The following is a 16,573-nucleotide window of genomic DNA, read 5'->3' on the forward strand; positions in this document are numbered from 1 at the left end:
CATATTCAGATCCTCTTCTCTCCATGTTCACTTCCATTAGCCAAGGTCAAGTCAGGATCTCCTTCCTAGACCACTACGGATAGTAGTAGTCTGGTTTCCCTGCTTCCATTCTTGCCCCTACAACCTATTCTCTTACAATTATTACAGTAAACTTTAAAAAATATAAACCACTTCATGTCACTACCCTGATTCAGTACCTCTAAATGGTTTTTTATTGCATTTTGAATAGCATGCGAGCTCCTTATCCTACTTTGTTAAGTCTCCAAATGATCTACCCCTTGCCTATGTCTCTATCTGTATCTCTTCTACCCCTCCTTTAAGTCAAAATGATCCCATCTTACTTACCTCATTTTTCCTGCCCGGTACTTCTCTCTAGGACCTGCCTCAGGGCCTTTGCCTCAGGGCTATTACAGAGCCCAGAATGCTCTTTTCCCAGATCTTCACAGGGTTCTTTTGCGTATGTGGATTCTGTCTAAAACATCATCTTCTGGGAGAAGCTTTCCTTACCGCCTCTCTTACCTAAGTAACTTTCTATATCAACACCCTATTTAATTTCCCTATCTATCTATCCCTAATGTTTTCTGGTATATTTGTTTACTAGCCATCAGTTCTCTTCTCCCTATGAGATATAAACTCCATGAGATCAGGGTTATTGCCTATCTTGTTTTCTGAGATGCACTGGAGACACAGTATCTAAATAATTTTTACTAATTGGATGAGTTCAATCAACTCCTAGCAAGCTAGTTATGTACAGAGGTCTATGTTGGGTATAAGATAATTCTTCATATTGGACATATAGAATCTGACCACTGGCCTTTTGTTGTAGATATCTTGGTCATCTTTTATAAAGCTGGAAACTGAGGCTTGAGGAGACTCAGCACTTTTCCCAACATTAGTGAATTCAGTTCTACCGTCATTTACCAAGGGCCCACTATATGCCAGACACATACGTGGCTCCAGGAACACAAACATGAACAAAGCAGGGCTCTTACCCTCTAATTTCTCACAGTCTGGTGTGGGAGACAGAGCAAAAAGCACTAACAATACTACAATGCAATGTGTGAATAAACTGTGGTAAACCTTATTCTCAAGGTAGGAACAAAACACTAAGAGATAAAGAAATTGTGTGACTAATTTTGCTGGACGGTTGGATGAAGATTTTGAAACGCTTTACAGAGAACACGCCATTTGAGCTAGGCCTTCAAAGATGAATAGGATTTTGCCAGGTGCAGAAGGGGTGATAAGAGCTTTCCAGACAGAAGAGGAGAGGAGATGTGAAAGCAGAGGGGCCAGTGAGCTGTTTGAGAGCAGGCTGGACTTTCACAACACTTATTAAAGTCAGCATTAAAGTGAATCTGGCCCAAGAACTGCATGAATAGACTTTAATTCTTTTCTGAGTTAATAAATATTTGATCTGTCTCCAAGAGTCAATGAACGTTTGCTTTGTCTAAGATTTTACTTCCAAAGTTGTTTGTGGTTTTCCCTCAATCAGCCTCTTCTGTTTGAATGAACTGTCGTTGCACCACGTGGAAGTGGGGATAGGATCCGGTAAATTCACAAACGCCCTCGCTTGCTTTTTCCACAGGCTTGGCATGGTGTGGTGGACCGTAGTTAGGGAAGGCTTTCTTACCCTCTGCTGGTATGACCACATAGCATGAAATCCCCGAACTAGGAACTCTTGGCTGTGGATTCAGTCTTGCTGGGCGGAACACAAATATCACTGGGAAGAGAAATACAGAAAACCGTTATGAACATTAACATCGTCCTGAGAGTGAACCGTGAGCCTCTACCTTCCATGCTAGCCAGTGTCCTTCAGGAACCGAGGGAATGGGCACTTGGTTGTAGAGGGAAGACGAGAAGGAGAATATGCCAAATATATGCCAGAAATACACAGAGCTGGGTGCTCTGGTGCTTTTGGCATTTTAAGTTCCTCAACGCTGTTCTAATTTTACAGATTGGGTCACTGGGGCACGTGGAAGTTGAGTAGCTCGACTGAGGTCATACTTCTAACAGTAACAAAACTGGAATTCAAAACCAGGTCTGTTTCCAAAGCTGGATTGCCTCTCGGCACCTGCCTTCTATAGTAGGTAGCGTGTGGTCACACGGCGGGGGAGGGGTGGTGACAGTGAGCATGGTGGGAAAAAAAATGGCCAAGACATAGAGTGGGAGGCCAAAGGTCACTCAGTTCACAGTCACACTTTGGGCTGACCCTGAGGAAGGATAGCACTGTCTCTCCAGTCCAGGAGTTGTCTCTTTGACCTCACTGATGTGCCACCTATGTGGAGAAGTTGGAGGGACAGAGCCGTTATCTGGATAAGCCGATAAAATTCTTGGCAAAATAAAACTGTACCAGGTAACTCTTGAAAGAGGCCCGTGTGCTTGCTTCCTACAGTGTACCTGCGGCTTGGAGATAATCAGAAAACCTTTTCCATCAGATGTCGTATCACAGATGAGAAAAACAGTGTGAAGGAAGGCAACGTGTGAATCAGGCAAACAGTATTAGGTACAGGCGGGCTTAAACCCGTTGTCCCTCGTCCTTGGGAAGGCCGGTGTGATTCTCTGCCAAGTTCCCTTGAACTTGCTCATCCCTTGAAGGCATGAAGCAGGACTCTTCAGGATCTGTCACCCGGAGACGAGGACTCTAGTCCACAAAAACGTGCGGGCTGAGGCGGAGGTGGAGGGCAGGCTGCCTCAATGACGTCTAGTGTGGGACCCGTTTCAGACAGGGAAGATCCGGCCGATTATGCCCCTGACCCAAATCAGCAGACCAATTGGAAGGAGAGGCATCCGTGATGACGGTCCTCACGGGCATCATGGTAACAGAAGGACCTTACTCGGGTTCACCTTGCCCCCAGTAGCCTCTTGTCTAACTTCCCCGCAGCTCGGGAATCCTGTTCCTTCTTAGAGGGGAGGCAGCAGCCCTCTAGCAGCAAGCTCACGATGGTTAGCGATGCCAGTGAGTGGCTTTAAAAATCTGATGTGGCTGAGATCACCTTCTCTCATTTAGAGTCTGGGTCACGTATAGGAAGAAACATACTAGCCCTTTATCTACCGTCAATTCCGATTTCATGCTTCCTTCTGCATGCGCTATCTAAATTAAATCTCCACTCCGCTAGGGAGCCCTCTGGCTTCTGGCTCCTATTTTTGGAATAGTAGTGAAGACTCCTCCAGAAAAGGAGGCTCTCGGGCTCCTGCTGTGGTCTGGGCTCCCCCAGGCTCTGCATGTCTGAGGGTTAGTGTTTCTCGTTTTCTTGCCACGGGGATATTTATTGTTCAGCTGGTGACACCAGTGGTGTCTTGAAACTAAGCCCTGGTCCACCAGTAATTCCAGGCCCTGTCCCCAACAGGCTCTGAAGCCAGAGTCCCAAGGACAGCCCTGAAGTTCTGCCTTTCATGCTCGTCTGGCTCTTTTTTTTTTTTTTTTTTGCATGAGTAGATAGACTCTCAACAAAGAGTGACATGTAATAAATAGCAAGCGAGAGATCTGTAGGGGTAAGGGGGAAGAAATGGGTGTTGAAAGATTTACATACTGGATTGAGAATCTTGCCGAAGGCCAGCTGTTAACAGTGCTGAGCTCTGTTGCTATTTTCAGTAACCCCTGTGGGTAGAGCTAGGGGCTGGGCGATGCTCCTGTAGGCCAGGTGTGCGGAGGTCTCCCTCACAGGGCTGAAGGGACCTGCCAGATGGGGGCGTGTGGCAGGACCAAGGGCCTGTGACTTGGTTTTCCCTTGGAGTACTTGTCCTAGATGGCCATGGCCACCCCTGGGCCTGGCTCCCAGGGTTGGGCGATTACGCTTGAAAATTCAGGTCCACAAACAGATAGAAACTTCTTTCTTCGGTTCCCCTCAGCAGATCTCGGGCATACTGACATTTTCAAGAGGACTTTACCAAATTCTTTTTTTTTTTTTTTAGCGTTTATTTATTTTTGAGACAGAGAGAGACAGAGCATGAATGGGGGAGGGTCAGAGAGAGGGAGACATAGAATCTGAAACAGGCTCCAGGCTCTGAGCTGTCAGCACAGAACCCAGCGCGGGGCTTGAACTCATGGACCGCAAGATCATGACCTGAGCCGAAGTCGGCCGCTTAACGGACTGAGCCACCCAGGCGCCCCTGACTTTACCAAATTCTAAGAGCAAACACAGAACACAAATGAAGCAGATATTGGAGGCAGACAAAGTTCAGCTTGCACAATCCGGGGGTCGTGACATCTGGGTAGCCTGCAGCACTCTGCTGTCCCTTCTGGAGTCCCCTAGTCCCAGCAGCTGACTGCCTCCATGCAGAGGGCACCTGCCGCCTTCTCTGATGCCACAATCTACTTTCCCAGATGTAACTACCTAGCCTCCTTGCCACTTTCAGTTCTTCAAGTTCAAGGCCAAGGGAAAATGCTAATGCTGCCTGTCCAGTAGGGACTTCCCGCTGAGTTTTGGGTTCTCGTCCAAAGATGGGTCTTTCTCCAGCCACCTGGGAAGATGGTGCGTTTCAGGTGAAACCTCTGCTTAGAAAAAGCAGTTTTGTTCTTGACGTATCCAAAGGAGGAAACAATAAAAGTGTTCGTTCAAGAACTACCCACTTACAGCTTTGTAGAGGAAGTCACTGATAAACGGTGCTCCGCTGGGAGATCTGAAGAGTGAAGGCCTGGAAGGACAAACTTCCTTCCAGAGTTGGGCAGACTCTCTCTCTTCCTCAATGCCTTTCCCAGAGTGTCTGTTTTGGGGTCCTCCATTCACACATTTAGTACGTTTCTGGATTGTCACCAATTATGCCCATGAGTTTTGGTAAGCTTCTCAGCAGGTGGGTTTTCCACCTTTCATGGGGCAGGAAGAACCTTGTCTCTGGGGGGCAGGGGCTGGCAGAAGGTATTTCCTCAACTGTGAGATGAAGGGTGTGTTGGATGGGTGGGACGGTCTTCCCAGTGCCTGTTATATCTCAGTGAATTTCTTCTTTTCCTAGCCTTTTCTACCAAACCTTGCTTTCTCACTTTTTCTTTTTCTTTTCTTTTTTTGTTTTTGGCAATGAAGAAAAGATAGTCTTTTTAATTTTTGTTATTTTTTATATAATTTATTGTCAAATTGGTTTCCATACAACACCCAGTGCTCATCCCAACAGGTGCCCTCCTCCATGCCCATCACCCACTTTCCCCTCCCTCCCATCCCCCATCAACTCTCAGTTTGTTCTCAGTATTTAAGAGTCTCTTATGGTTTGCCTCCTTCCCTCTCTGTAACTTCCTCCGCCCCTTTCCCTCCCCCCTGGTCTTCTGTTAAGTTTCTCAGGATCCACATATGAGTGAAAACATATGGTCTCACTTTTTCTTGATCCAGGACTTGGTCAGCCATTCACATTTATGACATCACCTTACTGTCTTGAGGTGGTGCAGTTCCAGTGCAAAGCAAGGAAACTTGGATGTGTTAGTTGACAACTCTGTGTGCCCGCACATGTGGTCCCTGGCCCCCCTCCGCCAAGGTGACCTTCTCAGAGGTTTTAAAGGGGACACCAAGTGGCTGAAGGGAGAGCTGGTTGATGTGGGCCACAATGAGTCGGCACAGGCTGGCGTGATTGTGGGTAGTGGGGTTGTTATGCCCAGAATTCGTGATCCCCAAAGACCACCAGGGAGCCGAGTCTGATGCAAAAGCAAAAAGAACCTTTGTTCGAGCTAGCTTGAGCTCAATCTCCTACCTGCACCGACGCAGTGGTGATATGCCGGGGAGAGAGAGCGAGTTGACCTGAGCTGAAGTTGGACGCTTAACCGACTGAGCCACCCAGGCGCCCCAGAGATCGAGTTTCAAAAGCACAAAGGTTTTATAGGGGTCTAGGGGCAGTTGGTGAGGTAATGGCTGTGGCCTCAGCTGATTGGCTGGGGAAGGGTCGTGGCCTCAGCTGATTGGCTGGGGAAGGGTTGGTTGTGGCCTCAGCCGATTGGCTGGGGAAGGGTTGGAGTCCCGTCAGCAGGTCTCCAGGCGTGTTTTGATCAGGAAGTTTGAAGGGGTGAGCCGGACGTTACTCAAGGGGAGGAGGCGTGGTCTGAGGTTTCTGCCATTTTCCCGGAAAGAGGGCATGTCGGGGACATAGTCACTCAAGGTGGAAGACACAGAACAAGATGGAGTCGGCCGGCATAGGTCCGCCCTTTCAGGGTATGAACCCAAGAGTTATGCTTGACAGGTGTGGAGAGGCAGCAGGGGGGCAGGGCAACACTTCAGGGGGTGGTGCTCTGATGGGGACCAGCCCATCAGATGTGACCGGCCGTGTCAGGTTGTGGAAGCCAGAGATGAAAACAAAAGGGAATAGGTTGTGAACGTTCTCCGGCGCCAAACCCAGGAGCCCGGACTACGTTCCAGAGACAAAGGGGAGCCTTTGGAGGGATCTGAGCTCTGAACTAATCTGATGAATCTGCCTTCAGGAAATCGGTCTGGCTGCAATGTGTTAAGCCGATTATATTAATTTTAATGACAGAGTTGTAGACAGCAGTGTATCGAATGAGGAATTCATAACGTGTAAATAGTTTATTTGCAAAAGCATAGCTCGGACATTATGTTGTAATGTAAGGCGGGAGAATATCGTAAGATGCTAATGGATATATGTTTGTTTTTTCTCCTGGAATTCACTTCTGACTCTTCCACATTTAGGCAATTAGTTGGTCCCAAAGGCCCGCGCCCCATGTCACTGCAGCACCAGGGCCACGGGACTCGAAGGGTCTTGTAGGCAGCACCCCATTGCAAGTGGACAACTCGGTCACAACCAGAGGAAACCCTGTCCCACGGTAGCCTGGCACTGTGAGATTCCAGAGCTGTGGCCGAGCAGGAAGCCTGCACTTGTCCTCCCGCGTGTCTCCTCCTCTCTCACGTGACTGTCACACTCACAGTACTTCTGACACCAGGTGCGGCCAGGTTTCTGCACCAAGCAATTCTCCGACACCATCTACCTCCAGGTAGCACCCTATCTCACGGGCTGAGGGCTCAGTTGCCTGAGACTGCCCCTACTTCAGACGGCACTGCATGTAGTAGGTCTCCGGGTGACCCACACCTTCTGTCTGACTTGGCTACACATCAGAGGTTCCCATGACGTCCTCCGCCTTGGATTTGATTGTTTCCTAGAACAGCTCACAGCACTCCAGAAAACACTTACTTATGTTTACCTGTTTACTATATAATAATGGATGTGCTAAAGGACACAGATGAACAGCCAGATGAAGAGGCACCTAGGGTGAGGTCTGGGAGAATCCTGAGCGCAGAAACTTCTGTTCCTGTGGATTGGGCTGTGTCACCCTCCTAGTATGTGACGTGGATGTGTTCACCCACCTAGAAGCTCTCCTAACTCCATACCTTGGGGCGTAGGCACGATCAATTATTAACTGCATATCCAGCCCCTCTCCCCTTTCTGGAAAATGGGGGGGGGGCGGTGGTGGTGGGAGAGGGCTGAAAATTCCGAGCTTCTCATCATGGCTTGGTCTTTCTGGGGACTGGACCCATCCAGGAGCCATCGAGGAGTCCACCAAAAGTCACCTGTTTAGAACAAAAGACACTATTACTCACAAAATTTCATGGAATTTAGGACATCTGTGTTAGGAACTGGGGTCAGAGACCAACGATTAGAACAAAAGTGCTTTTATCACTCAGGTATCCACGAGGGTTTTAGGAGCTCGGTGCCATGAACAGGGGCAGAGGCCAATATTTTCTATTTTCTATTATCTCACAGCGGCACACCCCAGGGAAAGCATCAAGAAGGAGTGCTTCCACTTTCCCAGGAGAAAGAGGATTTAAAACAGAAATCAAGTGGGGCTCCTGGGTGGCTTAGCCGGTTGAGCGTCCGAATTCAGCTCAGGTCAGGATCTCATGGTTCGTGGGTTCGAGCCCCGGTCAGGCTCTGTGCTGACGGCTCAGAGCCTGGGGCCTGCTTCAGAGTCTGTGTCTCACTCTGCCCTTCCCCTGCTCACGCTCTGTCTCTCTCTCCCAAAAATAAATAAACATTAAACGAAATAAAAAATAAATAAAATAGAAACTAAGTTGAGTTATAAAAAATAAAGTTATAATTTTTGACACCAGGGTATATAGGTTGAGGTTCATACCTAATACAAGGTCAATTTAGCTATCGTGACAGATAGTAGTTTACATGGCTGTTTGAGTAGCTGATAGAGGCAGTTTGCTAGGATGATTTGCAAATCTGGTAGGGATTTTAGGCCCTTTTCCTCAGGGTGATGGAAAGAGCCCTGGGCTTAGGGGCTCTTACGGTCCAACACTGCCTCACATCAGTACCACATCTGTAGGCTAAGTTTGCCACAAAAATACATGACACTCCATTAAATGTGAATTTCAGGGGCACCTGAGTGGCTCAGTCAGTTAAGCGTCTGACTTCGGCTCAGGTCATGATCTCATGGCTTGTGGGTTCGAGCCCCATGTCGGGCTCTGCTGCCAGCTCAGAGTCTGGAGCTGCTTTGGATTCTGTGTCTCCCTCTCTCTCTGCTCTTCCCCTGCTCACATTCTGTCTCTGTCTCTGTCTCTCTCTCAAAAATAAATACACATTAAAACAATATTTAAAAAATGTGAATTTCAGATAATGAATAATGTTGGGGACATACTTATACTAAAAGATTATTTGTTATTACCTGGAATAAATTGAACTAGGTATCCTGTGTTTTTCTCCCCTTATGTCTGGCCCCCTTACTTAGGGCAAGTCATTTAAACTCTTGGAGCTTCAGTTTCTTTGTCTGAAAGATAGAGAGTGCTTTGCTTCACGGTGCTGTGCTGATCCCTGCAGCAGGGGGGAAGTTTTTCTCTGCCTTCTTAGGGTCCCTGGCTGGGTCCAAAACTTGAACTGACAAGGGGAAAATCATACAAATTTATTGAAGATAACTCTCACGTGACATGGGAGACTTTGTAAGGAGAGGAAGGCCCAAAGAATCGGCTAGATCTGAGTATTTTTACATTAGATGTGATGAAGAGTGAACAGCCATGGAGGACTATGTTAGAGTGAGGTGTAGGAGGTAAGTGTAGGAAGCTGGGAAAACCTAGGGAGGCTTGCTTTTTAGGATTTCTCTCCAGGTCCCTTCTTCAGAGATAAGGGTGCTCCTTGCCTCCAGTGACAGGGGAGGGCACCTCCCACAAGAGGGTTTTATGACCTGTTTCCAGAAGGATGGAAGGAAGATCATGGTGGCCTTCCTGCTCAAACTCCTTCAGCTTAAAATGTTGGATATGCCAAGGTGCCACATTTTAGGGTAGCATGTCTGGAACCCCATCATTCCAATAGTTAAAGTGATCTAGAATCTATAGTCTTATGCACTCCTAGAATAACTCTGGTCTGTGTGGAGTAGGGCAGATGCAAGTTTTCATTCTACTTAATAGATGTGTGTTCTTGGATATCCATCATAGATAGTGATATCTATCTCATAGTGTACTTATGAAGTTTAAATGAGTTAATGAATGTGAAGTGCTCAGCTCTGAGCGTGGTACGTTGTAAGTGCTCAATAAATAATACTTAGTTACTACTGCAGGTGCATAAATATGCTGCAACATTATCAGGCTAAATCAGGAAGGCTTGCTGAGTGCTCTCTCTGCACTAAGTGCTGCTGGGCACTGTCTTTTCCTTCCAGTTAGTAATCAGAAGGGGACAGAAATTGGCAAGTTTAAAAGGGGAAGCAATTTACACCTCTTGCTAAGTATGTTAAGAGACAGAGATAACACCTTTGTGAATATTTTTGAAGAGTCTAAAAAATTTTCCTGAATCTTGGTCCATTCAATAAACTCCAAAGAAATCAAAAGCTGATGCCTACATTTTACCGCAGGCAAAAACATCCCTCATAAACAAACTGGGGGTTCGATGCAGCCTTAGATGTATCACCACCCCGAGGCTAAAGCTCTCCCTGTTTATTAAACCAAACAGACGCAATCTGGGTCACAGCGTTAGCGAATGGCGAGCCAGCCTTGCCTGGTGCTCTACCTCCCTGAGCACAGAGGGAGAAGAGAAATGCATCAAACAGAGCTCATCAGAGCAGTTTCGAGAGAGGCTCGGATACCTTTCAAAAGAAGAAAACATGAAGATGTAACCACACGAAAAGGTAGAAATAAAAGCTAGGGAGTAGTGGCAACAGAAGCATCAGGTTTTTGTTTTGAGCTTGTTTAAAAACTGGGAGTATTTGTGTAGCTGCCTCTCCACTCTCAGTGTTGGCTTTTCAGGGACCTCAGAGACTTACTGGAGAAGGGGACAGATAAGCAGGTGCCTAACCGTCAGAACCTGCAGCCGGCGGACAAACAGAAAACCACTTCCTCCCCAGTCCCTTTTCCGAAGCCCTGAGCCCACCCGGACTCCACCTGCAGGTTTATGCAGCCGCTCTCCTTTCTCCCAATCTTTCTAGTGTTTTCTTTACCGACCTTTTCCATCCCGAAGCTCTCACAATCCAATCTCCGTGCCGCTCGCTGCCTTGTGAGTCATTTTTAACATTTGGTAGGTTTCATTGCTGAAATAATCATGTCTCTCACGGAATGGAGGTGCTGGGCCATGGAGTCGAGTGAAGTGAATATCTGTTTATGGGGTGAAGAACACATTTACATCAATCACAAGCTGCATAGTCTGAGCTGACATATAAGATGCCCCTTGGGAGTGACTGCTTTTTTGCTTGTTTTTTTTTTTTTTTTTTCAGTTGAAGTACTTGTCATTTCATTTCATATTTCTTTAGATGCAATCAAAGCATGTTAGTGAAAATGCATGAGTCAAACATTTCTTTAAAAAACAACTGCTTTCAGACAACATAGCCTGTGGAAGTCAGATGTATTTTCGTATCTTATGGTAAATACTTGCCTATGGAGAAGCCTTATTATGTAAATTCATCTGCATATGCAGTGGTGAATAATTCCTTGAAACCGTTGGTTGGGTTATGAAATCGTCTCACAGGTTGAAAAATCATCATGCTTTCTGCTAAAAGTATGTATTTCCCCCCTTTCTTACTTGTGGTTCCTGGACAGCAAAACCCAGGGTCCTCTGGGAAGCCTCCTGCGTTCATTAGTCTGGTTTCTCTGGTGACTCTCTTTAGATTCCCTTGTTATCCCCAAGCGTCTTTCAGTTTGCTCTTTTCTTATTTTCTCTTTCTTTCCCCCCAGAAAGCTTACATGAAAGGTCCATCATTAGAGAGCACAGGTTGACTGTGTCCCATCATGGGCTCTGTGTGGTCTGGAGTTTGGGGAGTTGCAGAATAAGCAGTGACGGTGGCAGCCTGTGGAAGTGAGGCTGACCTGGTTAAGCAGGTGGATGTAACCAGATCAGTCACACCCTCACGCCCTCCGCTTCTACCCTCTGCCCTCCCACCTCCTCCCACTGTGCCCGGTACTTAAGACAAAGGCACTAGAAAGAGCATGGATTTTGGAGTCACACAGACCTGCCTTTGCGTCCTGTCACCTCGTAAGCTGTGGGACCTGGTAAGGCACTTGGTACTCCGGGTCAGGGTTTCTTTAGCTGAAACACGAGGAGGGTGCCATATGCCCCGCTTTGCCAGGGCCAATCTTGGTTTATGCTTTGTGTCCTGGCACACTTATGCATAGCGTCTCCATTCAACATCTCAAGCGTCCTGAGCAGATTCTATGGTGACCCTACAAAAGGGAGTAATTCTTACTTCCTGTTGTTGTGGTAAGGACGGCATTTTAAGCGTCTACTATGGTTTCTGGTGCACAGAGCCTCGAGATGGTACCTTTTGTCGTTATTAACGATGATTTGAAATGATGCTCCCACCTACTCTAAGTGATTTACTTGATGTGGTAAGTCCATACATGAGCTTGGAACAGAAAAGTCTCTTTCACACTCTGGAATCCATTTAGATTTTATGTTTCGTCTTAGAAATGGAATTAACTCCCACCGTGGTGTTTTAGGACCTCAATTAAATGTAAGATTCACAAGAATGAGTTCACCAAAGTCAGAAGCGGTAATGATCAGCTTGGATTGGAAAGGAGAAGAGAAATTAGGCACATTTTATTTCATTTTTTAAAAGGAAAAAAAGTTCTATTTAAAACAAAAACAAAACAAACGAACATTCCCAGAAGGGTAGAATTAATCACAGGCATAGATCGCTTTTTCAAAAGAAATTCTCCTCACTGAACTCTTTGGGTAGAGGCAAGAGCTGAACACTTTGGTAACAAAGCCCAGAGGTCAGAGGTCTTCTAGATGGGTGAGGTGTCTTAGCAGAGAGGAGGGGCCCAGTACTGCTTAAGGCAAAACATATATATGAGAAATTCTCTATAGTGGAAATGGCAGAGGGATTCATGGGAAGTTTGTTAGGGAGAAAACCAAGGGTTGGCGCAGTTTGTTTTTTTTCTAGAATCGTGAACTAGCTGCCAGAAGTATTAACCTCATGCAGGTGCCAGACCCTGAACTAGACCCTGGTAACATGGTAATGTGGCACAAAGTGTGCAGACTACAGAGAGGGAGACAGACACATGGGCAATGGCAGGACTCTGCACTATGGTACTGGCATGCTGGGAAGGTTATGATGGGCTAGCTGCTGTAACAAACAACCCCCAGCCCATGACTCAGCTCGGTAGGTGTTTATTTCCCTCTTGTATTACGGAGTCATACAAGTGGTTGAAAAGCAGTCATCATATGGCTCCAACAGTCTCGATGGCCTTGGAGTTTCTCTTCTGGGTCCTCAGCATCCAGTCAACAGATGGAAGGAACAGAAAACTGGAGTGTTGCACAGGAAGATATTTTTGGGCTAGGCTTGAAAGTGGTGACCACAGGCCATTTGTCAGAGCTTAGTCACATTGCCCCCACATAATGCCATGGCTGGACAGCCACTTTCTGGAAACAATTCTACATGATGGAAGGGGAAGGGGAGTATTTGTCTTTGGCAAACAGTCAACTGTTTTTGGGACTTACACACTGAGGATGAGTGTGTAATGGGAGCTCAGAAGAGAAATAAAGCCAACTGTGTGTGTGTGTGTGTGTGTGTGTGTGTGTGTGTGTGTCTGTCCATGTGTGTGGTCGGAGAGGGAAGGGAAATTATAGCAATGGATGGCTTTCCGGAAGAATTGATATTTAAGCTGAGTTTTAGAGAGAAATAAGATTTAAGTCAGAAGGGCGGAGGGAAGGGACAGTTTAAATAGTAGATGCAGCATGTGCAAAGGCACTGGGGTATTCATTCATCTAGCCAACAAATCTTTATAAAAGTGCCTTTAAGGTGCCTGGAATCCTTCCAAATGCTGGGAATGCATACATAAGATAGACAAGTTTTTCCCCCTCGTTACCCTATGCTCTAGTGAAGGGAGACAAGCCATCAGCAAACCAGCAAAAAGTCCACAACTCAAAAACTCAAGTAGCATGTTACTTGGGGGAGAACTGCATGTTCTTAAGTGGGACTAGAGCTAAGGGTGCATGTTGAAGGTGGTGGTGCAGGACGTGAGAAATGATGAGACCGGAGGAGACAGGAAAGGCCAGCCAGAAAAGGGCCTTTCATGCACGAAGGCGCATCAGGAAGAGGAGCTGGGCTCAGCTTTGAATTGTGGAGAGTCCACCTGCCTGCGGATGGACTTCAGGTGTGGCTGCAGCCAGGCTGATCGTGAGGCTGCTGGCATGATGTAAGTGTGAGGTGATGAGGCCGAGGTGGGGAGGATGGAAATGAGAGCTGTGCCAGAGGTACAGGGATAGGACCAGGTTGTCACATCATGGGGACTAAGGAGAGGGAGGGTTCCAGGACGACCCCTCGACTCCCCTCCCTTCCCTCCCAGGTCTCAGGCAGAAAACAGTTCGGTCCAGTCATTCTAGTTTGTGCACACTTTTATTTTTTTTAAATGTATTTATACAACATCACAGGAAAAAAAAGCCAAAAAAATAAAATAAAATTTCTACCCTGCCTGTTTTCTTTTATTAGATATTTGTGGGTACAAATTATTAACTTAATGTTATTTGATGTATGCATTTCAGTTAGTTGGCTTAACTATTTCCATTTCTTCCACCTGTCCCGGATGGAGGTGGCCTTTAAAGTCGCCTGACCAGGGAACTAGCACAGAACAGCAGAGGGAAAGCCTTCTTCCCCACCATCTCTGAGCCAGGCTGGAGCCAGAAACACCCTCCTGGGGTGTTCCTTTCTCTTCACCTCTTCACATTTCACTTTCTTTCATCCTTCAAATGATATGGTCCAACATTCTTCATGGCCAACACGGAATCCCAGCTAACATCTTTGGTTTTGAACTAAAATTAAGAAAATAAATAAATATCAGTGGGTGGTTTAGAACTGATTTGCCATTCTAATAGAAGTGTACAGATATATTTGGGGGCTAGGAAAGAAAAAGAGTATTGAAGTAACAAATGCAATTATGATTACACAGAACAGCTTTCCTAAAGACCAGAGCTTCAATCTTCGTATGTTTTTAAATTAACTTACAAATGAGGTGATTAAATGTGCCTATTCTCTGATTACAACGTTGTGTGCGGCCGTGAGTCCTGGCATTTTTCGCATGCAATGTTACAGTAATGCTTTGCAATAGGAACATGGCTGTCTTCTAAAAGAGATTTAAAATATTTCTCAGAAAAAATATGAGCATTAACTAGGAATAAGACTGTTAGAAAGAGAGTTCCGTCTCCTAAGGCATATCATTAGTAGCAGTTGTTTTATGTTTAAGACTTTCCCCCCCTTAGGTAGAAAAATGGAACCACAGTAGTCAAGGCAGAACATTATGCTTGTCATCTTCTGGATTCAAATGATTGGGCTCTAACCTTAGTGTAGTGAAGTTTCACAGATGAAATGAGTTGCCAGAAGTGCAACTCCTTGGAGCATGGAGAGAGGGAGCAAAGGCATCAGAAGGGCATCCCATGACAACTGTACTCATGCCAAATGTTCTGGAAATGTGACAGATATTGCTGCTGAGGCAGGGGTTCAGGTTGTGGAGCATTCCCTCTGGGCAGCACCAGAAGATGTCACTGTGAAAGGAGTTGGGCTCCTACACCTGTGTGTTGGCAAAGGAAAGGAAGCAGGAACTTTGGAGACTGACTTGTTTTCTTAGTGAAGCCTACCAAAGCTAGGCAGAGATCAGAAGCTTGAAATAAATAGTCCTTCAAAGTTCAAGGTGTCCAAGAAAGAAAACTCCTTTCCTTTCTGTTGTGTGTTTTTACTGAGAAACTATGTGCTAGATATGATTATGAATTTAACACTAGTGTTATTGGTTGCTTATTTATTTATTCATTCAAAACCACACTTATTGAGTGTCTACCAGGTGCCAGAAAGTAGATTTGATCCTAAGGATCTAAAGATGAATAAGGTATAGTGTTTTACCTTCCGAGGCTCAAAAGCCCAGCGGGAAGTCATTTAAACATATAGGTTTAATTTGGTAAGATAAGTGCTAATAGAGGTGTATATAAAACGCCAGGGGAAACAGTGCTAAGACCAGCTCAGTAAAGTTGGGGAAGTTTTCATAGAGGCTACGATATTTGAGTAGATAAAACTTATCTTCCCGTGTCTGTCTAAACTCCAGTGAAAGTCAATAAACATGAACAGATTTACTAATTCAGTGCTTCTTCTTAGCTACCCAAATCACAAAAGGACAAGAAAGTGGTTTCCAAACCTGGCACCCATCAGATTCACCTGTGGAGTTTAACCAAATTTCTGTGATGTTTAATCATATGAAAAGACTTTCAACCACCCTCACCATAAAATAAATGCAAATTATTTGTCAGATTGGTAAAAATCTATAAGACCCATTTTGCTTGTGAGACTTATGGGGGAAACAGATCCTTTCATGTGTTGGTGGTGGGAATGCAATCTGGTACTTAGCAGAGGAAGATGACAATACATTATAGAATAATAAATTAAAGAAGAATTTATTCTTTGGTCCAGAAATTTCACTCCTAAAAATGTATCCTAAACATATGCCTGCGTTAAGTACAAAATAACACATGTGCAAAAGGTATTCATCACAATTTTCTTTCTTTCTTTCTTTCTTTCTTTCTTTCTTTCTTTCTTTCTTTCTCTCTTTCTCTTTCTTCTTTCTTTCTTTCTTGCTTTCTTGCTTTCTTTCTCTTTCTTCTTTCTTTCTTTCTTTCTTTCTTTCTTTCTGTTTCTTCTTTCTTTCTTTCTCTTTCTTTCTTTCTTTCTTTCTTTCTTTCTTTCTTTCCTTTCCTTTCCTTTCCTTTCCTTTCCTATAATTTAAAAGTATTGGAGATAACTCAAATGAGCATCAATAGAGGGCTGGAGGATAGGTTATAATATGGCTACTCAGTGGAGCACTATACAGCCATGAAAGGAATGAGGAAGATCTTCATGTTACTGATGTGAAGTGCCACCCAGAATACTTTAAGTGTCAAAAACAAAAAGCAGAATGAGGACCCGTTGTGTGCCATGCTACTTTTGCTCAAGAAGGGAGGATATAAGAATTTATGTATTTTTTTCTTTTTTTTAAATGTTTTATTTATTTTTGAGACAGAGCATGAGCAGGGGAGGGGCAGAGAGAGAGGGAGACACAGAATCGGAAGCAGGCTCCAGGCTCCGAGCTGTCAGCACAGAGCCTGACGCGGGGCTCGAACCCACAAACCACGAGATCATGACTTGAGCCAAAGTCGGATGCTTAACCGACTGAGCCACCCAGGCGCCCCTACGTATTTTTTTTCC

General features: G+C 45.5%; 1 long non-coding RNA gene across 1 annotated transcript; it reads right to left on the reverse strand.

Moving 5' to 3' along the window:
• Positions 1 to 1,368: 1,368 nt before the first annotated feature.
• Positions 1,369 to 11,204, reverse strand: LOC147579201 (uncharacterized). The gene is made up of 4 exons (XR_015253654.1): positions 10,933 to 11,204; positions 10,359 to 10,508; positions 5,674 to 7,496; positions 1,369 to 1,720 (listed from the first exon to the last, which is right to left on the reverse strand). It is a non-coding gene; the product is annotated as an uncharacterized LOC147579201 (long non-coding RNA).
• Between the last annotated feature and the right edge of the window lie 5,369 nt (positions 11,205 to 16,573).

This window comes from Puma concolor, chromosome B4 (genome assembly GCF_028749965.1).
Source record: "Puma concolor isolate L17-30 chromosome B4, mPumCon1.1.hap2, whole genome shotgun sequence".
NCBI classification, from domain to species: domain Eukaryota; kingdom Metazoa; phylum Chordata; class Mammalia; order Carnivora; family Felidae; genus Puma; species Puma concolor.